Source organism: Brachycentrus maculatus, unplaced genomic scaffold (genome assembly GCF_059751285.1).
Source record: "Brachycentrus maculatus isolate JH-2025_06_01 unplaced genomic scaffold, ASM5975128v1 h1tg000032l, whole genome shotgun sequence".
Classification (NCBI taxonomy): Eukaryota; Metazoa; Arthropoda; class Insecta; order Trichoptera; family Brachycentridae; genus Brachycentrus; species Brachycentrus maculatus.
Genome location: NW_028280786.1, coordinates 942,870 through 966,821, shown reverse-complemented (window position 1 = coordinate 966,821; position 23,952 = coordinate 942,870). Strand labels below are relative to the sequence as shown.

The 23,952-nt window shown below is 31.9% G+C and overlaps 1 protein-coding gene and 1 long non-coding RNA gene across 2 annotated transcripts in view; one reads left to right on the top strand and one right to left on the bottom strand.

The window, feature by feature from the left end:
* Positions 1-721: 721 nt before the first annotated feature.
* Positions 722-23,952, bottom strand: part of LOC148312791 (uncharacterized) — a 44,599-nt gene continuing 21,368 nt past the window's right edge. Inside the window, exons 2-3 of the long non-coding RNA XR_015838780.1 lie at positions 15,840-15,878; positions 722-739 (exon numbers count right to left, since the gene is read on the bottom strand). This is a non-coding gene — a long non-coding RNA (uncharacterized LOC148312791). The remainder of the gene's footprint in view (positions 740-15,839; positions 15,879-23,952) is intronic.
* The window catches only part of LOC148312788 (matrix metalloproteinase-2-like), a 440,260-nt gene continuing 433,463 nt past the window's right edge, over positions 17,156-23,952 (top strand). The window contains exon 1 of the mRNA XM_088273051.1: positions 17,156-17,368. The gene's annotated coding sequence lies outside the window, so the exon portion shown is untranslated. The remainder of the gene's footprint in view (positions 17,369-23,952) is intronic.

Sequence of the window (23,952 nt, the reverse complement as noted above, 5' to 3'; positions counted from 1 at the left end):
AAAGTTCAGTTTCATTCTAGGAAAGTTTTGAATTGCAATGAAGTCTACCCGCAGCCTACGCTTGCACTTTTTCCTACATTGATAGGCTATGTATAAGATACAGAGCTTGTCACTGTGTAAGTAGTCATGGATTTCATGAATGGTTGAAGGAGTTGGCCAGTCTAGATTTTCACAGTTGGGCTGAAAAGTTCGTAGGTTGGCTCAAATATAGATGGCGTTACTATAGTGAAATCCATATGATTTTTAGTAAGTACCAAACTAAATTTGACAGACGTCGGACAATTAGTTCGTGAGAATAGTGCTCTGTGCATTGTGAGTGAAACTACTTTTGTTATTGTGAAAAAAAATGGATAAAAAATTATTTCGTCTTTGCTACACCGCTTGTCATGGCCCTACTTAGGTACTTAGGCTTCAACTTTTTCAAGTTTTATAGCCTACTCGTGAGTGGATTTATTATTTATGTTTTAAGTTACTAAAATTTCTTGAAATTCATGAGTGAAATTAGAATTCTTGGCATAAACACTCGCGCGTTGAATGCGATATTTCTGCAGTTTTCTTATATGGAATGGAAAGTAGGTACGCCACTGGAAGGGATTCTGCCGCGGCTCAGGATATCATCATGTTGGCAATCTGCTTCCCACGCGCGCGCGGGTGGACCACTGTCCAATGTCCCTCATAAGTAATGCGTTTGAGTAGTACTAACAACTTACTGCTCAGCTTCTTCGCTTTGACGAGTTCCCTGGAAGTCGTTATTCGATCAACGTACACCTCTACATTGGAAAACGGGACATGCAATGGTGACACCGGACCTACTGCTTACTGGGACATTAATAATAAGGAAGACAGACAATGCATATGCTTAAATATGGATGTACAGATATATATATATATATATATATATATATATATATATATATATATATATATATATATATATATATATATATATATATATATATATATATATATATATATATATATATATATATATATATATATATATATATATATATATATATATATATATATATATATATATATATATAGTACGTACGTAGTCGTACAGGAGAAAGTGACCAACTAACAAAACGTAAAATGTTCAAGAGGGTCATTTTGTCACTTTTGCTTGGTAAGAAAATAAACATCAATTTAACAAGTCAATATTTTATACTACCAAGTTTAAAATCGCTTTGAGATTTTTGCAGGGCAATATTAAGCTAAGAAGATATCAAATAGTCAATGATCACGTTTTTGTAAAAAATGCACTTGGTCACTTTCTCCTGTATGACTATGATATAAATATATTTGTAAATATATAAAAAAAGACTTGGTACGATCAGATAATGAGAACCTAAAATCTGATGGCATCAAAAGTCTACATAAACGGAGGATATGTATGACTAGATGTATGGATATGTAGGAAGCCAGGAGTGTATACCAGGACAGACGAGTGTAGCGTTCCATTCTCTCTGTCTACCCCTGGAGGGAAACGGTGAGATGGTAGTATTGTAGTATATCAGCAATATTATCATATTATAATGATGCTCATGGAAACGGAAAGTGGTGTTTGTATGTTTGTTACGTTGACCCCTTCTTTGAGGTCTTTGCACCTATTGTCAGTCACCGCTTTCTTTATCAAGGATAGTGATCTTAGATCCTAATCCGACAGTATCACGGTCGTATTTTTCAAATTTAACGTTTAATTGACTAAAAAGCGGTGCCGAAACGCGGGCAGTTAGGTAGATACACCGTTTTGCGGTTTATTTCACCATTTATCTAATTTTGTTTAACAACTTAATGTTTTAATCAATGGATGATAAATTAAATTATACGCCTACTCTAATACCCTCCGTTGTGTTATGGTCAGCAAGCTCGGCTACCGTTCTCGGCTATCGTGTCTCGGGTTCGATTCCTATGGAAGGGGGAGGTGATTAAAATAAATTGAAGTTTTTTTTACACCAGTGTTCCGCCTCCGTATGTAGCATGTTCGGCTACCGTACAGGAGGTCCTAGGTTCGATTCCTAGGGGGGATGAAATAAATGTGATTTTGTCACTTTAATAATTATTAGTTATTACCCTGGACTGGTTGGTATCTGAAGCGGAGGGCTGATCACCTTTCGATCACGTGTTAACGGTCAAGATAACACTGCGTTTATATGATGCAGTGCCATGTGCACCATTAGGGTGCGGATGAGGATTTGAAGAAGATGAAGAATAATAATATACTGTTAACAGTATATTTTTCTTCTTCATCTTCTTCAAATCCCAGTGTTATCTTGATCGTAAACACATGAAGAAAAGGTGATCAGCCCTCCGCTTCATGTTCCAGACCAGGGTAGTATTGAATAAATATTAGAGTGAAAAAATCACCTATATTTGTTTAATCCCCCTGGGAATCAAACCTGGGACCTTCTGTACGGTAGCCGAACATGCTGACCACTAAACTACGGAGGCGGACGGATTGTTAATTCAGCTATATCAAAGGACTAAATGCATACATGAATGGTCAGTAGTACGAAGTTAGTGGCAATTAACGACAATTGCCATCAGCTTGTTACTAAGCTTAGTTAAAATTTTAGTAATAAGGACTATTTTTAAAGGGTTAATTCGCAATTAAGCGAAACTTAATTGGTCACGCTGACTCGACCATAAGGATTATTGCACAATCGCCTCTTAGTCTCCTTTAATATGGAACACAATGAAGGCAGGATAGTAAAATGCATTATTATATTCTGTTTATGGTACAAAATTGTGCGTATACCTTTGTCTTTCCAATAAAATGGAGCCTGTAAATAGATTGGCCAAATATGGTATGGAGTTTTGAATATTGAAAGCATTAACTTTGTGGATCATATTGATATATTATTTCGAGAAATAAAAATACTTTGTGTTTTGATCCACTCATTTTTTTATTAACCAACTAGTTTCGGCCTGTTGCCCTCTTCAGGGTTTAATTTATGACTTTTCATAAATTAAGCCCTGAAGAGGGCAACAGGTTGTTGCCGAAACTAGTTGGTTAATAAAAATGTGAGTGGATCAAAGCACAAAGAATTTTTATTTCTCGAAATAACATGTGGTATTGAGGTTTGAAGAACGTGGTAAGTCTTACCGTGGTAGAATTTTAATTTTAACAATATGTCCAGAAATTGATGTCGTAGTGCAGTTTTCAGCCAAACGATTGATGTAAACATTGATATTATGGCACTTAAAATACCCTTTAACGTTGTTTCAGCATTCTAAGCAGAAAAGATGATAAATAAATAAAATTTAAAAAAAAAAAACTGTGAGGAAAAAAGTGTTTTTTTTTTTGTAATTTTAATGCGATAGTTCTAATGTGTAAAGGCAACTAGCCGTAACTCAAGTTGAGTCTGTTTGGCTTAACACGGCTTAAAGCATTCTTATAACGGGTTCTATCATATACAATCACAGATTTTGCTCTTTTTCCTTTACCGAGATATTCATTATCCAAATAGCCGCAAAATTGTATTAAGTTGATACATGTTTTGGCAAAAAGCATCATTTTAAGTTAACTATACTAAGTTAACTCGTTTATCTCAAAACTACTGTTTCAAACTTGCGGCTTTGCACATTTGATAAATCAAAATACTGAACTAAAATATATGCATTTTTTTATTTATCATCTCGAAAATATCGAATCACGGACATACATCTCATATATTTTGTACATTAAAAGCAAAATAAAAAAATTAATGATAAGGATATCTCATATTTTGCTTATCACGAATCATCACTATTATAATTCAAAGCATCAGCATATTAATATTACCAATTGAAGCACCAACCAATGACGGTTTTAATATTGAGTGAACAGAAAAAAAATAAGAAAAATTTGTATTATTGTATTTCAATTGAGATGCTCTCTCTATCTCTCATATTAAATCTCTCTTATCCTTGATTTTTAAAAAAAGTTCACTTCTATCACGTCTACGGTACACGGTGCTACATGCTAATTTTTTTCATTGTTGCCTTCCATGCAATTTTTTTTTATTGCATTTGTATTATATGATCTCTGTTTTCGTTGCCTGATCTTAAAGGAGCGGATATCAAAAGGAAAAAGAAGAATACACCATTGGGGGCAGATAGAGGTAAAAAGTCTTTAAATTCATAATTCAGTGCCTAGTTTTCCACATTTTGGTGAAATGTATCAAAATCGCTCGGAATGACTAAAACAGTCTGAAATAAATTAAATATTAATAGGTTTGCGAGCGCTTTGCTATTAATATTTTATTTTTAAAATACTAAGTAAACATTTTTTAAAAAAATAATGATTTTTTTAAGCGATCAAAGGGTTTAAAAACAGGCATGAGTTGACTGTTAGTCGGTTATAAACAGCATTTATCGGGTAAAGAATCACTCAACATCGCACAACCTCATTTAACACTTCATCTTAAGTAATTTGCGTCCAATAAAGAAGCGTAATTGATGGACCATAAATTTGATTTTATTCAAAATACCAACCAATGACTATTAACCCAGTTTGATTTCAATTTGCAGCCCCAACAGTCAGCAGACAACATATAACTGACCCATTTCCCTATGAAAGTGAGTTGTCCACTTAATTTTTAAGCGGCTTCGTGATATTATCGGGATGGATGATACTATCTGATGAAACTAGTTTCAGTATATTTTGTTCTTGGAAACCTAAAACTTAACTGCAGATAACTGAATCAAACCAAATTATTTACGTTTGTACGAGTGGAAAATTTATATGTAACCGTATTCACAAATCCAGTTAAAATTTTACCAAAAAAATTAAACTCCATACTACAAAAAAAGTTAGGCCGGTCATAACTCCCTGTATCCAGAACTCATCCTATTAAAATATGCTTTTGCTAATGACTCAGTAATTTACTAGAAAGAATGATGATTTTTAATAGATGAGGGTAAAATGATGTTTTTAAGAATGAAGTTCGCGTTACAAGTTAAAATTTCATTAATTCATTCGGGAGTCACTTTTTGGTAAAATCTATCCCTTTTTAATTTATGTTTTGAAGTCAAGAATTTTGAATGTTTTTTTTTAATAAAATATTTAATGAATAAATCATTTTTAATTAAAGTTTTACTTAGTAAATACCACCATTACTTAAAATTCATTGTGACACGTATTTCGATGCATTCCGCATCATTTTGTAGGGTGTTTGAAAATGATGCGGATTCAACATTCAATTTAATGGGTCTTATTGTTCATTGTTATGTTTTTCAATAATACATATGACGGAGTGTGTATTTCGGCAGTACAGCGGTACCAACTTTAATTATAAGGGTGATTGGGGATGCCATATGTGCGCAAATGGTTTTTATTTCTGATTAAAAGTAATTAAAATTTCCATTTCACGCATGAAAAACTGTTGTAAAGAGCAGTGTTTGTACCAACCCCTGATGCCTAAATCTCACAGCTTAATTTTGTGAGGTTGGTACTGTGAAAAAACAGTTAAACCACTTAATATTTTTCAATTATATTTGACAATATTTTTTGCTCAAAATCGTGTTAAGAATGAAACCTTACAATGAATGTTTATCGATATAAGATGTATGGAGTGGTTTAGGGTAGAAAATAACTTAAAATTTGTTGTAAATTTAGCAAGTATTTTAAGTATTTAAATATTGGTGATTGTATGAACTCATCTTACGATATTGGTGTGTAAGGCGTTGAAAGAGAGTAGCGCATAATGAAAACATTGATATATGAAGGATGCGCATAAAACTATTGCTTTTATGCACCATGGCCATAGACATACACACAGAGATTGTGTTTAAAATTTTATAACTCACAATTGGTTTTACACCATTTAAGACCACTTTTGGTGGTTTAAAACAGTTGAACGCAACGCAAGAAATGTTGAAGAGTCAGTAAAAACCAAATGTTCTCAATTAGTATTTTTTGGTGTGGATATTTCGCTCACTCCTTTCAAGAACGTCATAAATCAAAAAACTTGATTTTTCAGAAGAAGGTTTTTAAAGTTTAAAAATATAATACAATGTATTAAAAATAAATATCAAGCCACTCATTAAACTTTTTACTGTGCAACAGATCTTTTTAAGTAAAACCTGAAGGTTTTTTCTCCATCTGAAAAATATTTAGTATATTTAAAAAAATAATCAAAAAATACCTTTTCTTCAAAATTCAAAAACAATACTTTCTGTCCTGTAGCGGGTAAATATTAAGTAAAAAATATGCCTCTTTTGCTGGGATATAGTGCATTTTCTGGGCATTCCGAAAACATGCACAACTGAGAATTGCCGATTTTTGATTTATGACGTTCTTGAAAGGAGTGCGCGATTTGTGCTGCAGCTGAAGAACAGGACACAAAACGCATTATCAATTTTTGGTGGTATAGTCGGCATTTTAGCTGTTTAAAACGGGTTTTAATTCGTTGGTTTTAGTTTTGAATTATTTTCAACGGTTTTATTGAAACTATAATCACAACACATCTATGACAATTGATGTACAATGTTTGCAAATTAAACTAGAATAATTGATGACATCAACGCGCCATCTTACACCTCCTATTTGCTTTACTTATTGGATTACGGTCGTATACAGTCTGATTTTCAAACATTTTGGATTTGTATTATCACTACCTCATCAACCTTTTTTTTGTATAGCGATTACTGCTGTACTTCGTTTAGAAACTTTAGGAAGCCAAATATATAAATCAGATTTCCGAGTGAATAAGAAAAACCTAGAGAATCTGACGCTTATCTCGGCAATTATAAAAGGGTTTAAAATACAATATATTTATTAAAAAAAGAGAAATATTTGTGTTTTTATTATTTACACAAATGTTTCAATTTCATACTATTCCTGTGAGCCTAAGCGGCTCATTATTAGAAATTGGTATCAAATTGTGGTAGAGTGGATTCGAACTGAGAAACTCTGAGTCCGCGTCACTAACCACAACCCGTCATAATATATATTAACGGTGCAAATACCTTATGAAAATTCCTTTGCAACCTCCATTATTCTTACCCCGTAATGTGTAGCCGAATATTGCCAAATCCTAAGCATCTGAGCTTCCTTTTTTGCAAGATATTTAACTCCAAGTTCTGCGATGCTGAACCTTCCAAGAAAGGCAAGTACTGACGCGTTCGCCGCTGTCAAAATTATTTTTGTTATTTAACTTCTCATAATGATTTACATGGGACAGGTCAGGTCACGCGGGGAATTAATTGACGATGGAATGAATCACCAGAGAACGGAATCATTGGACCGGCAGTTAGAGCGATATGACGTTTTGGCCTCAATTAATAAAATTTGTAAAAGAGGATATTTAGATCTGGGGGAGTGTGTCAAGTTTATTGGCTGTAATAGGAGTATCAAATTGCTGGACTCTGAAAAAAATGACACAAATATATAACCGTCTTGTCTGGATACATTGAGATTTGAACCACTTGATGCTTTGAAACGATTGTGATTTGAGAATTGTTTGAGTCATCAGGTTATTTTCAATGAATGTACTACGTTAATTGCTTTGTGAAGACTACTACTAATACTACCATCATGCTGTTTCCTTGCAGGGGTAGGCAGAGAGGATAACACGCCGCACTCTTCTGTTCTGACATACACTCCTAGTATCCTTCACGTCCATACAAATAGTCATACATGCCCGTCGATAACGTAGACTATTAACCCCACCAGATTTTAGGTACTGTTTTCTCGTTCACATTTGACAAATATACTTTCTTAGTCATTCTTTCGCTATCCGTTCACTCCACATGTCCATTGTCCATACCACCTTTTCTTAATATTTTCACTTATCCCTCGTTCAGCCTTAAATTACTTTATTTTTAAATATCTCACACTTTTATAATGTCACTTGTCTTGGAGCATAATTGTAGGATCAATTTTCGAAATTTTCAGTTAACCTATTGCGCGTGTTTCCTTTTCAGTGAGCGAAACAATATTTTTTCATCGGATAAAGGTAATTCAGGAATATATAAAATTTCAGTGAATTTAAATAAATTTAAAATATAAATTAGCTGGATGGAGCTTCTAAATCGACACCAAAAGCATGATTTCATGGCTTTTATCGTCCGCACAGATCCATGTTTTTGAAAACCATCCAGGGATTCATACAATTGATCCAAAAAATTGCTATTGAGCGTTAAAGTAAATAACAATGTTTTTATCAATAACGTATGTTGGTCAATTATATTTATAGTAATAAGTAATTAGCATGTTGGAAAAGATTTTATACATAATATTTTTCACAGGATTACACAAAAATGTAGCAAAATCACAAAGAATGATGACTCGTTTATAAAATCCAATTGATTAAATAAAAATGTTTCATATCAAAATATGGGGTAAATTGATGCTGCGAAATCAAAATCGGACGCAGTTGATGCTAACATGACAACTGGAGTCATCGATCCATAAGAATGCGTCCATCATAATAAGGTTCCAATGATTGATGACATCGATGACTGATGATCACAATGACGTATGAACGCAGAAACCCAGGATGTTACTAATTATGTAACCCACGGAGGACTTCAGAGGTCAGGAAGAAATGATTGTCTGGGTGCATCCATGAATATTAAGGCTCAGTGGTTCTTCAACTTTTCAGAGATGACACCTCCTTGAAGTATATTACCATTTTTATTTGTTTTATTAACAAATAAAGATCACGCTAGTATTAATGTAAGAGTTATTTGTTTGCATTAATATAATTAGGTTTAAGTGGATTATACATTATTCAATCTCTAAAATAATCGTATGTTAAAAAAATTAGCCTGTCTGTACCTGCGAAAATGTCAAAACTTTTTTTTTTATTTTAAATCATATTTAAAAAAATATTTCATTTACTAGTATCGTGTTATTTATTTTTTAATAAAAAATATGCACACATTCAACAACAATAAAAAGTCGAAATTCTCAATTTGACTTATTCTTGTTGTTGTTGAACGTGCACTTGTTAAATGTAAACTTTTCAATTCCAATTATTTAATTAATCGACTGGGCAAATTCACCTGAAATGGTCATCATAAGAATTCTGAAGTATTGATTTATTATTGATTTATTTTTACAGTAGATTTCATTTACAGAATAATGTACAAATATATGGTTATATACATCGATATATTGCATACGTGGATAGATAAATTCAATATTACTATTTTTATTATTATTGTGTAATAATTTTTGTATTGAGTTTTAAATATTTACTTTAACACAATTTTACTGCAATATAATTTACCAACATCAAAGTCAATTCAAGTAAAACGATAATGGTTTAATTTTTTTAGTAGTTTGAGTATCATTGCTTAAAAACATTTGTTAAATATGTAGTCAACCCTGACTGCCAGATTTTACAATGAAGAATCAACATAGGCGTATGTAGTGTATAATTAAACTAAAACCATAAAAAATGAGTTGTGAATCATACATTAGTGCAGTTTTTTTAAATCTCTGTTCCTTGAAAATGGGATGACTTGAATGTTTAATATTGTAGTATATTTTTTTTCATTTTTTTAATGAATCATTTGGTTAGATTTGGTTAGAATTAGTTATTCAACAAACCTACCTCGTGAATAGGATTTTTGTTAACTTTTTCACGAGATAGACTTGTTGAATGATGCAGGTTTACTGATATTTTTCTCCATATTTTTTCATAGTGTTAGTATTCCTAATTAAGGGGTTGCTAGAATAGTTATTTTTTAAATATTATTTTTCTTGTAAATGTTCTTGTTTTATGCTCGCTCCGAGCAAGGATTATATATCTATAATATTATCTTGCATGCATGAAATTTAGAGGATAACTGCAAAAACCATCAAGTGCATACGAATTATGATTCATCACGACAGTTCAACGATTGACACAACTCGCATTAAGGACATATTAATAATCCGAAGGAACTCCTTAAGGAAAAAATAAGGGCGACGTCCCTTGCACAATAATGTACCGAACCTACATAATTATATTTGAGAGGGCACTAAATCAGAACTCCGCATGTTTCAAAGGGTAATTATGAACTTTATTTTGGAATAATAAAGTATCGTATTGTATGAAAATTCATTGAGAAAACAAAAACAAATATACACAACAGGTCGATAAAGAAGTAGACAGTTTTCATAAGATTGATTGTTTAGCCCAAAACGTGATATTATTTTTTGATATTTTTGTAATTGTTAATTAAAATATGTTCAGCATTTAACATATTTTAATAATTCCATATCTCTCAGATCAATAACATTGTTCACATAATTTTAAATTGAATAAAGCGATGATTTTTTATTTACCTAAATTTATAAAAAATGTTGTTAAAATTATTTTAAATCGAAATATGTACAGTAAACCCCCCAATAATGCTGAGATAGGAAGCAAATGTTTTAAATTGTATTTCAATTTTAAATGACTCATTACAGTCATTTCCGCTAGTTAAAATATAAAAAAAAAATTAAACATTAACTCCTTATAAAATTCCCCAAGATAAAGGGATACCTACATATATCGACTTGTAGGGGGCTTTAATGAAAATGCCAAAAAACTCGTAATTCTATATAAATTAAATAAATATAAAAATAAAAGACATCTAAATACGACATTGTGATTAATCTGCTTAAAACATGTTAGAATGGCATTCAAAAATGACTCAGTGAATAAAACTTTGGCTACTAAATTGCATACCATTCCATCATAAAAACTATAATTGTGAGAAATGAAATGATGAATTATTTAGTTTTAACCCGAAATCAGAAAAATGCCATTTACGCTTTTTCGTGTAAGTACCCTTATGCATGTGTAAATTTATTGCACATCTGAGCAGCATCTGTCGGTAGGAAAGTGGGTGTGTGTGTGCTTTGTATTGCGTTTCTCTAAGGGGGCAGTCCTTGCAATAAGTTAGGAATTTGAAATAAAATATTTAAAACGCACAATATATAACATACGTAAAAATTAATATGCACTTATTTAATCTCATCTCAAAAGAGGACAGGCTATCGATATCACTAGAAAATATTTTAGGTACGCGCTATTTCTAAAATTTACTCTTAATATATAATTTTGTCATTTCTCCTAGTAACATCGCTATTTTATTAATGTTTTCTTGAAAAATATAAAGAATTATTCGTTTATTTTAACAACATCTCAATTAATATCTTGAATAAAGATAATAATACAAAGACAACATTATACATAACAAGAAACTTTAAAAAAAATTGTGCCTACTTGCGAAATTGAACATTTATATGTTGAATAATTTTATGTTTACTTAAAAAAAACTGGCAATAATAATAATAAAAAATACCTCATTCATACCGGTATTTCAAAGAATGAACTAAAATATATATATTATGTTTGATTTTACTTAAAGAAACCACAGTTTTTTTTGTTCTACACACACTACTTACACTATAGGATAGACCCCAAAGCAGACCTCTGAAAAGGTAGAGAGATAGCTGGCAACAGGCGGCGCACAGATAGATCCTCAGGATCTATAAAAACGAGAAGAAGAAGAAGAAAAAGGAGATTTGAAATACACATGTAATAGGCATTTTTATGTGGGAGAGATATCATCTCTACCGTTCTGGAGGTCCCGGGTTCGATTCCCAGAGATGGGTCTAATAAATATAAGTGATTTTTTCACTCCAATATTGATTTAATACTACCCTGGACTGGTGCCTGAAGCGGAGGGCTGATCACCTTTTTTTCGTGTGTTAACGATCAAGATAACACTGCGTTTATATGTTGCAGTGCCCTATGCACCATTGGGGTGTGGATAATGGTTCGAATGAATGAGATATCATCAAGCATGACGCATTTTTTTGTAATATAATATAAGTTACCGTGAGGTCGCTGATTCGATGACTCCCCCTTTAAGCGTACATCGAGCGCGGGAGTCTTTGACCGTATCGTGTATTTTAGGCGCCATCGTGAGTGTGTTGGTAAACATAATACGCGCTCCGTCTGTGTTTGTATTGGAGCTCTTGGTTCAGGGGCGCGCTGCAATTTGAGGGCGAGTCAATATTATTATATCACTATTATTTCGAATATTTTTATATTATTAATGCGGGTTGCCAGGTGTGGTGGAATCCAACACTTAATTCTCTCGTTATTGATATTAAATTGGGAAAGGCACGAAATACTGATACGTTTGGTATTTTATAAAATTACACATCTTTGTTTTAATATGAGTACACTTTAACCTACCAGTTTTTTTATTATGAGTACACTTTAACCTACCAGTTTCGACAAGAACCTTGTCATCATCAGGGTTAATTAAATTCAATTACAATAAAAACATTAAAATACTAATAATCAATTACATTCCCTTACCAAAAACTAAATCCTAAATGTTATTGTGCATTGCGTAGCAACTACAAATAACAACTAATGGAATCACTCAAAAAACAGTATGAAGCCGCGCACGCATACGTAAAGAGGAACACAAAAAAATCTACTGTGCGGAATTTTTCTATCTAGGAACAGAAATTGGAAAAATATAAAAAATAGGACTGTTACTTAAATTTAATTGATTAATTATAATATTTAAATTTCCAAAATCTCTAAATTATGCAATGAGTTTACATTTTTATTAGAATGTAGTATTTCAATGCCATTTTCAAAATTAAAAGAATGATTGTTATTTAATATATGTTCGGCAAATTCAAAAAATTATTACATATTATTTAGGCATCTCATGTGTTCTATTATTCTTATATTGTTATAGTTGTTTGATTTTATGAAGTTATAAAATGTGCCACAAAGTATCTGCGAAAAACATTCAAGAAAACATTTGGACTATCATTGAGCAAAGTAAAGTTTTGACTGAGACATAATATGCACTGGAGAACATCAGATGAAGGAATGAGCAGTTTTTAGGTTCTTATAACTGTGTAAGTAGATACTGAAATAGTCTACTTAATAGTTGTAAATGAAACAAAATCGGGATGTATTTGTAAATCTCATCCAAAATAATCAAAAGTTGACCATTGATAAGACAATATGCGACATATCGGTGTATTTTTAAAAAGGAATAACCCGCAAAGCCCCTATTTTGAGAGGCTTGTCAGGTAGGATAGTAAGTAAAGAGAAGGTAAATGAGAAACATACACCCAATCCAATTTTTCTTAAATGGATGTGTATAAATATAAATTAAAAACCAATTTAAAAATATTCACGCCGTTCAGATTTAACTTCCGAAATTCATTATAGTTCTAATTTTTCTTCGAGGTACAATGAGTTTTACTGCCTCGTTTATGCTCACAGCACACGTTACTTGCATAAACTATAAGCGTGAACGTTCATTTTTTAAATAAATAAAATACTTTTTATTATAGAATAATAGAAAAGATTCATAGAAAAACATAATTGTCTGACTGTCAACATGATGTTACAAGTTTTATTAATTACCAGTTACCTCAATGTTTTTCTTAAATAAGTATAAGGAACAAAAATCAAATAACACAATCACTTACTTAGAATTATTACAGAATTAAGTATTTCACTTCTCGTCCATTCTTAACATCAAGTGACCTTTTATAAAAATAAACGATGTGATGAAATTGAAAAAAAACGCAAAAAAGTTACATCACTTATAATTTACAATGAATCTTTTTTTATTCGCACCACATCTGCTAGGCAGGAATTTTAAATATGAAATAATTTAAATGAGTTACAGAAGTAGCAATAGCAATAGCGCGCAACAAAGAAAGCATAAAAATATTAAACCCCTTCCCTGTGGGTAGATGGCGTTAAATCATAATATTATTCAAATTAATTAAAATATGGAGTTTAAAAAAAAGTACAATTTCGTCATATAATAGGGTAGTATCACACGGGAGGAATGTCAAATTGAACAAACTTCATAATATTTAAAAATATTTATATTTTCATAAGTAAAATATGTTTCCTTAAAAACTGCAATTTCGTAAGTTTGAAATGAATTTCATCACATGAGTAATATACTTGTTTTAATGATGTTACAGACATATATAGAAATAGTAGCGAGTGAAGCGTGATTTTTTAAATCAATTTATGAGGTAATAAATAAAAAATAAAAAATAGATCCTTATCCGTAACCAATTGCGCATAGATGCCTACCATACGCCATCTTTGATATAACGAGAAAATTAAGTTTGTTGTTATTTTAGGATCCTAGTGTTTGAGGGTTTTGATCAGATTAAATGAACCTGGCTGTGCATAATGGAGTTCTGGTTCTAACCCTAATGTATTGAATAGAGGCATGTAGTTAGTTAGAAGGATAAAAGTGGCCTGTATTGGAAAGACAGCTGGGAGTCAACATCCCAAGAGCTACAAGCGGAGGTACAGCAGATTCTTAGGATCCAGAAAAAGAAGAAGAATAAGGAAGTGTAGCCTGAATGCAGTCGAAATGCGATCTCTCAGACAAATGTGCAGCAAAATGATGTATGATAATTGTTCGAATGACGATATAAGGGAAGAATGGAAGGCTGAGATAAGTATTATCTATACAATTAAGAAAGGTGTGTTCAGATGGTTTGAGGATGTGAATCGAATGGGTGAAAAAAGAACTTCTTCTTCGTGTGCCTCGTCAGGTCCCCCCAACGTTGGCGATCACTCTGCAAAAGCTGACCTGTGGCGCTTAGGGCAGTGCATCGTATAAACGCAGTCTTATCTTAATCGTTAACGCACGAAGGAAAGGTGATCAGCCCTCCGCTTCAGGTACCATTCCAGGGTAGTATTGAATAGATACATTACAGTGAAAAAATCACTTATTTTTATTTGACCCCCCCGAGACCTCCAGAACGGTAACCGAGCGTGCTGACCATTACACTACAGAGGCGGTAAAGAAAAAAACAGTCAAATAAATTTATGAGGCGAATGTAATTGTTAACAGAAACAGACCGAGGAAAGTAAGGCATGATCAAGTATTTCAAATTCTTCAGAGTGGTCAAATCAGAAGAAGGAATAATCGGCGGGTGCGTATGAGGAGATGCAAGAATGTAGAAGATGCGAAGATTGTATGTAAAGACAGATTAGTCTTGCGCTCTATTCTCTTTGTCTACCCCTGCAGGAAGCGGTGTAATGGTAAGTTAGTTAGTTAGATTAAATGAAAATGAAATTCTTATAATGATATACAATTATTAGATTTTGCTGGAATTCCAATTCCAGATTTTACGTATAGCCTAACGCGTTTACTACTATACACAGGGGGAACTAATATTATATTAAGAAGTAATAGAAATGATTAAGGAAACACTTGTTTTTATACCACTTGAGTTTATTAATGACTACTAGTTTCGGAAGCTAAACTTCCATCGTCAGGTCTGAATAATAATTGTTATTATCAAGACCTGACGATGGAAGTTTAGCTTCCGAAACTAGTAGTCATTAATAAACTCAAGTGGTATGAAAACAAGTGTTTCCTTAATCATTTTAACATATCTTACCACAAAGTAAATGTGTTTAAAAATAATGCGGAATGCGTATCACAATATATTTTATGAAATGGAAGTTACCAAGTGATTATATATTTTTTCAAATGTGTTACTAGACTCCAGAAGCTAGCCTTTTTTGGCAGAGTTGTTAAAAGTTTGCAAACGTAGAGCCATTCCGAACAGTTTTCTTTTTTTTTAATCACTGCTCTTAAATAATGACGGATTCAAGATCAAATGGGGACCCATTGAGATCTAAACAAAACGATTTATTTAATGAGCTGATTTCAAATACTATCAGTGTCCTAGAAAATAGGCATGAAAATACGTTAATAAATTGCACAGACTGGTATATTGTCATCTTTATCTGCAGATTGATAGTACGCTCGTATGTGTACATGTTAGTGGGTGGAATAATAACTTAGGTACCTACTGGCGCACCCTTGAGCAAAGTACCTACCTTCTGGCAACTAACTGCAATATTCAAACAGGATCGGACCTACAAAAAAAACATTTGTAATAATATTAAATAATTTATTGAGCGTCAGTCATGGTACTTAAAATATTTACTAACTTAGGGAAACTTCATGGTATGTCACGAATGTAGGCTTATATACGTTTGTAAAATTTATTTTTCATACGTTAATTTCATTGGATCATTTGCGAAATTCGATTTTTATAATGCTGCAATTCAGCGATTCAAAAAATTATCAACATATTGTTTCACGATGATTTTCGGGCCACATGAGCTTCAGTACTCTCTTATGGTGTAGAAAGTCCAAAAGAAGTTTATGAGGTATCTCTACATGAGAGAGTGCGGGTATTATCCTTGGGTCTACCCGACCGAGTTTCTCCAGGGTATGCTTGGTTACAAAAGTTTAGAGACTAGAAGGAATGTGTATTTGATTACGTACGTACGTATATATTTTATCGATTGTTGCGCATATGATTGAAAATCCTGAAATTGAGCAAAACATTGCTTTTTATGTTCCCGATAGTTACCTAAGACAGCGTCGGCATAGATTGTTTTACATTCCTTTATACAGGACCAACCTACCGATGGTTATGCCTGTGGGAAGAGCTACCGCTATGCCGAACAATATTATACCAGATATTGATCTGTTCCATGTGTTTGAAGAGGAATTCCGAAGCGGGATTCTTGTACTACTTTGACAAGAGTCTGCTTCACATATTTATGATTGTAATTTATATTATTATTATGTACGTCTTGAATGTAAGTTTATTATGTACGCATTATTTATTGAATAAACGAATTTAAATTGAAAAAAAAATCATTACGTATATGCATAGCTTTATAAACTTGATAGCATACTGATAAGTAAAAGTTAAACTCGCATCCTCCGATTTCAATATAAATACGTCAACAGGATACGTAATACAAATAATGATGTTTTAGTCAGATTTTTGTGCTATTGAAATATAAAAAGCTTAATCCGTGTTTTTTCCCGTTTTTCTCTTTATATATTAAAAATTATTGAACCGGTTATCTTGTGATATTTTAATAAATACTATTATTTATTAATACATTTTTTTAAATAAAAAATGATGCATATGTTAACAATTATATTCGAAAATCAAGATAATGCCGTATCAATTTAATACAGTACGCAGTATTTTGTGTTTTTTTAGAAAGAATGTAGAGAATTTGTCATATAATCCTGAAATAAATAATGGATAGTGTCAACTTCAACGAATATTTTAATCCGCCGCTGTTTCTACGCCTGTTCGATTATTCCCGCCTCTCCGTGCATGTTCAGTAATGCCCGGACTCACAGGGCGGGAGCACGTGTCTTCCCGCTAAAATAAACGTCAAATGGGACGTTTTCGAATTTGGTAAATAAACAAATCATTCGCCGGTTCTAAAAATGTTGCATTACTAAAAGTTCTAGCTGATGTGAATAAAAGTTAACCTCAAATGGATAAATCAAGGGATTAAGAGACTGCTAGATAGGAGAAATTACTTGTTTGGTATGTCTAATCATTCTTATTACAATCGATATTTTTAGGTTAGCTTTGCGTTCTATGAATTGGGGTTTCTTTTGTGAACAAACTTGTTCGAAAATTCACAATTTTAAGAATTTGGATTGGAAGTTATTTTCTCACATACATATTTAGTTATTTATATTAATTTATATTTTTTAAAAAGTTTCTGTGTTTACAAAAAATACTAAATATGGAGAAAATTTTTTTTTCTCTGTGAAATTAAAAGTACATATATATTTGAAAAGTATATATAATTATGTGATATCTTCATGAATCAAGGGACCGCGGATCTGGAAGATAAATGTTTTTTTTATAGATTTCGTGACACAATCGTACAACACAAAATTGATAAAAAAAATCAATTATTATTATCATTATTATCGTTTACTAGCTGTAGTTAACCACACATAGTTGTGGCTCATTTTGGTCAAATGAGAAAGAAATAAATTAGAAAGCACACATTTCTAATACGAGTATGTTACACAAGGCTTGTGTAACAATTAAAAATCTATGAAAAAATAATTCAATCAAAAACATTGAAAGTGATTAAACACAGTATTGCGTGTGACGGTGTTAAGTTCAATAGATGGCGCCTACATATCATTAAAATAACTGTTTAAAAAATATTTTCATTTGTTACATTTGTATTTACATTAAATTCATAAATAACATATCATAATAGTGAAAATATTATATTCGTAATTTTGCCAAATAGTATTGTTGCGTTTTCGAAAGAGGCGCAACAATTAATCCGTTTTATTTAAAAAATAAAAATACATACCTAGACACAATAATCATTTATAAAATCTCGCTAACTAATCATAGCGCCGTTTCTCCGCAGGGGTAGGCAGAGAGAATAGAACAAACTATTCTGTCTTGGCAAACAATCTTCCTCTTAGACACTCATTCATCTCTTCATTATTCCGACTCCTGACCTGACCACTTCAAAGTATTTGAAATACTCGATCATACCAAGTTTTCTTCGATCTTCCTCTGCTTCTGTTTCCAACTACATTCGCTTCCTAAAATTGTTTTACTGATCTTTCTTCACTCATTCGTTCTACATGCCCAAACCATATAAGCACACCTCTATTAATTTAATTTTTCCTATCATTTATGTTCTAGAATATTTTAAAAATATGTTTCTTGGTATTCATATAAAAATTAAAATATTTATTGTAAGCACTCTACTGAATATTTCTTAATTGATTTGTTCATTGTTTATATCTTCCAACCAACCAAAAAGAGACTAGTACTATTATATTGTATATACAGCTGTTTAAAATAAGGGGGAAGATAGTGCTTATAAGTAAGAGAAGCTTGTAAGAAAATAAGTAAAAACGAATAATATAGGGCGTGCAGCACCGTACACGTGATACAAGTAAAACTTCTTAAAGAATATAGAATAAAAGAGATTTAGTTTGAGAGAGAGACCATCTTATAAGAATTATAACAATGCAAAATTTGAAGAAAATCTAAATAATCACAAAATTAAATTATAAACATTACTTACACAGGACGTTGTACCTCACCTGTTCATGTATAGCGTCTGACGTGTACATCTATAATGCGCGCATGCATCTATCTTATTCTATTGCTTTGTATCGTTGTGTATACGTTCTTCTTTTTTACTGCATTCCCATGGCGTTCAAATGTATAGTACTTTTTCTTTTTCTCACGTTATATCTTTTGTCTCTCTCGTGTAACGATATTTGCCTAGTAATCGAGATGCGTCCTTGAAATTTCTCTCTCAATTTTCGTCCAGTAATCGATTATCGAATCGACGCCTAAGAAGTTTTACAGAAATTGTAATGAGTTGCAGTATTGCTTATAATTATATTTTTTTGTTATAAAAATTATTAAAATCAGGAATACAAAGGGAGTAGAATGAGGCAAGGAGTTGTAAAAAAGTTTGATATTATGGATTAAAGGATAGATAGTAAGGTTTTGGACGTCAGATATTGTGCATTTATTACGTATAGAGGTAATTCATTCCATAGATTGGCCGTTGTTCAGTGATGTGTGAAGGTACAGACAGACTTGCTACTAATACAGTATGCTCATGACCATGCTTAAGACAATCATGCTGTCTAACTATTATGAATACATTTGCCTGAGATAAGCATACTAGAGACATCTATAGATGTCTCTAGTGAAGTTCTAGTGATTCAAGAAAAAATGTTTCAAAATTGGTTCATATGTATATATAGAACTTCCAAGAATTTGAGTAGTGTGGTTGTCAATAATGGGTAGAATTTTTAATGAGATGTCGAAAAACTTTGATGAGATGTCAAAAAATAATATAAGCATACTAGTTTAAAGTTTTTATTGAACGCGCGCTAAAACCAAACGACTGTTGATTTTTGAGAATATTCGAATGAGCATGCTTACATATTTATACGTACACCATGCTACTAAGTAACAATTGATAAACATGTAATGCTTTTGTGCTGATAATGGGCATTTATTGATATATTTATGTCGGGGAATGGAAAGCTATCTCTCATGAGAAGAGCATAGTCGAAGATCAAAGACCACGTTCAAAAACGTGACACCGCTCATAGCAATTAGTACGCCGACGTACTAATGAATTGCACACTTATATTTAAATCAATGAATAATCATAAAAAAAATATTGGTACCTACTAGTATTATACACCTACCTTTTTAAAAATATGTTAGAATGGCGCCTTCCCATATAATTAGCATAATCATAAAGCATTATGATTTCGCTGGTATTCAGAGACAACTTTTAAAAGCTCTGCCTCGCAAAATGTGACATCATAGAAATCAAGTATTTAATTTTTAAGTGATATAGCTTTTGCAGATTTTTCTTGTTCAGTACCTCGCGTCGTGGTCTTTTGGTTTGCCATGTTCTAGGCGTGTAATTGGTTTCAATATTTTTTTAGATGTGTTTAGAAAGCGCCTATTAGCGCCTTTATTTGGTTCATCGTGTAGTCTCCTCGTTCACTCACCCTCAACTATTCATTTAATAAAAAAAATAAACGCAGTTCTTATTTTCTTATTTTTATATGTATTGTGTGGACAAGGATTTGCATAATGCATATTGTAAGGTGTATAATACAGTACATAGTATAAGAAAAAAAGAAAAATGTACAGCCCCCTCAGGACGATATTCTGTATGTCCAGAAATTGAGGCATTTAACAACAAAACCTACTTGCTATTGATATATGATATTCATTGTTTTGAGCGAATTTGAGGGTGTGGTTTGCGAATGACCGGTAGAGTAGATAGAGTATATACTCACTGCTTACACTATAACTCACTCCAGCCACAGTCATGAATTGTGTTTTGTGTTTCAATACCGGTGGCACAGCGTGACGTGAATGTTAACGTGACACTAATGAGGATCTCCTGCGTAACGGCTCCGTGGCTTAGTGGTAACTTTAGCGCTTCGCGACCTACTTTCTAGGCTTCGGCGAGACGTCGCCTGTCAGATGATATCGATTTCAAACGTTTGGCATGTCCAAAATCGGTATAATTTTCCAATTAAATTATTCGGAGCTGGTATTATTTATAGTTGGATAATTTATATAGCGCCGTTTTCGCGAGAAATCACTTCAAGTACCATAGTATTATAGGTATTATTTATTATTTTTTAGGGATTATTATAGTATTAGTATTATCAGCATATAATGCCATGTATTTTAATCTTGATTATATTTATTTTCGTTTGCTTTCAATATTTGATTTGTTATTGCTACCAGATATATGTTTTATATTTCTATGCTATTAGATTAGTAATTATGTTTACCCTATTTTGTCTTCTAGAGCATGAGATGAACTTTAAATGAGAATTAATAATAACGCGACTATTGAAGTTGCTAACTAACTAAAGTAACTAAATAACCATCACGCCGCTTCCCCGCAGGTAGGCCACACCACTCTGTCTTTGTAAACATTATTCAACTCTTCCAGATTCATGCATCTCTTCATACAAACCCACCGATTATTTCGACTCTTGACACGGCTACATTCTAGTATTTGACATACCTGATCATGCCAAGCTTGCGTTGCCCTTCCTTTGCTCCTATTTTCAACTACATTCGCCTCATTAATTTGTTTTCTTGTTCTATCCTCACTCTTTCGTTCCACATGATAAAAGGAAGAACGAGATGGTAGGCCTTAATAAAATGGCAAAAATCAATAAACTGGATACTTTGGCCTGAACAATCAAAAAGTGGGTAGCCTTCGAATAAATAAAAAAAACAATAGAAGAACGGTCAACTTCTTGATAGGGATAAGAACCGACACCAACGAGCTATGTAGTGACAAGAACTCAGAATATGATTATAGAGAAATATGAACATTATTGGACATAAATTATTAAACCTTTTTATGATTCAACCAAGAGATAGGGTGCAGGGTGAAACTAGTGGTAGTAACTAGCTAAGGATGTTTTATGCAAATCTGTGTGTATATCCAAGAAGCTACAAAGCATGTGTTTTCACAGGATGGGATTGGTCCGTGACCGGAATTCATTACTTTGTGTGGCGTATATGTCTCAGGCAATAAAGATTTAACGTAACAAAAATAAAGTCACGCTTCTCACGAACACTGTTTATTTCAATAATTAATTTGGCTTGCTTCGAAACGGTGTGATGCCTAAACTATGAAGTTGAGTACTTCTTCCTAATCTAATTTTATGATATGTCTCCTTTTTGGGATGAATGGGTTTTGTGCTTTGAGTAAAATTGGGGCTCAGTTGTACAGCGCTGAATGTTTTGAATCCGTAAGTCAGAGATAGATTCTAGTTTCTTAATTTTTAAATCTTTTTTCCCGGTGTATCATATTTGTGTGACCTTTTTAAATCTTTTTTTTTGTGTACTTCTTCCCTTTTCTAAAAGCCGCACGAAATGATGTAAAGGGATTGATGTTTTTCATTAAATTATATCTTCATGCTTAAGTCAAAAATGTGGATGTTCTGATTTAGTATTTATATTTTTTCCAATTATCCAAATTAAAATTATAAATTTAATTTATATTTATTTAATTATGAAGTTGGTACAGCTACGATACAAATAGATTTAGACAACAATTCAGAAAATTTAACATCTACAACTAAAATTATGTTTTTGCATACATGCGACTTTGGCGTGTTCCTGATAATATTAACAAGGCAATTCGTCTAATTATTTTAAATTCTAGGAGATGCCTAAATTTATTATTTTCAATTTATTAAACAATTTTTTAGACCTGTTTTTATTCTTAATATTTTATTGTCATATACATATAACGTGGTAATATTTTCCTTCGTAAATAGGGTGTAAATAATATGTAAAGTGGGTGTATAATAATAAAATAAACAATGTGTTGCTTTGTAATAAAAGTTTATAATTAAAGTTTATTCTTAATTTATCTTTATAATATTTTTCTATCTATCTATCTGATTCTGACAGTTCAGAGTATTATATTTTTTCTATCTGATGTCTTTTGTTTTATTCAGTGCGACGCATGCGACATCTGGTGGTAGATCTGTTTTATGTAGGTACTATATGTAAGTACTTAATAAAATGTATAGGTAGGTACCTAGGTATTTTATTACATACATACTATAAAATATTATTTAATAATGTTTTATAATATATTCAAATATTCCTCCTGTCCATTTATGTTCTAACCCAACTTTGTTTTTAAAAAAATGCACACGCTCAAAATATTGGAAAACATATTATTTTGATTGGAACATTTTTACTGAGTTGTGAGGTAAAAAATTATTCCACATTTTTGTTATTCTTACTTCCAAATCTGGATAAACCCAAAATCTATTAATAATTGGTTAGTTTAAATATACCTACTGCAAAAACATTAAAAATGGTTGATTTGGATGTAATCAAAATATTGTGGATAAAAGAAGATGTAAACATGTATAAAATTGAAAATGATATATTCAGGCGTTTCCTATTATGTGAAATAAAAAGAAGGATTTTTTTGTCATCATATTATGTAAAGTCGTGATACAATTTATGCATTTTGATTTTAAAAATGTAGGAATTGGCAAAATAAAAGTATAAATTTTTAATAAAACTAATTAAAATTGCATTTCATTGATGTTTAATACAAAACATACATTCGTACAATATCTAAAATAATATGCATGGGTATCATCAACAAACCAAAATATGTACTGACAGCTGGTTGGCTCTAAGGACACCGCACAGTGTTACGCGTACCATATTTACATGGTTATTTTTTATACGCGTTTTGAAGTGTCTTCCCATAATCTCTATTTGTTGAGGATGTTCTAGGCTCCTTATCAAAATAAGAGCTGCTTATACTCATAATAGATATTTCAAGTTCTATTTTTACTAGCCCCATGTGTGGTCGGTTTTACTGACATTCTGTTTTAATTCAAAAACTAATGGCCGAAGTCTTAAAACACAAAGTTGACTGTTTGTGTTTTCTGTACTTTAGACGATAATAAAGAAAGCGCTTCAATCTGGGAATTTCAACACATTTTTATGACGTTTTGTTTATTTATTTGGTCACATAAAATTCATCAAATAAATATCGTTAAAAAAACATTAAAAAATCAGTTATCGAGTCT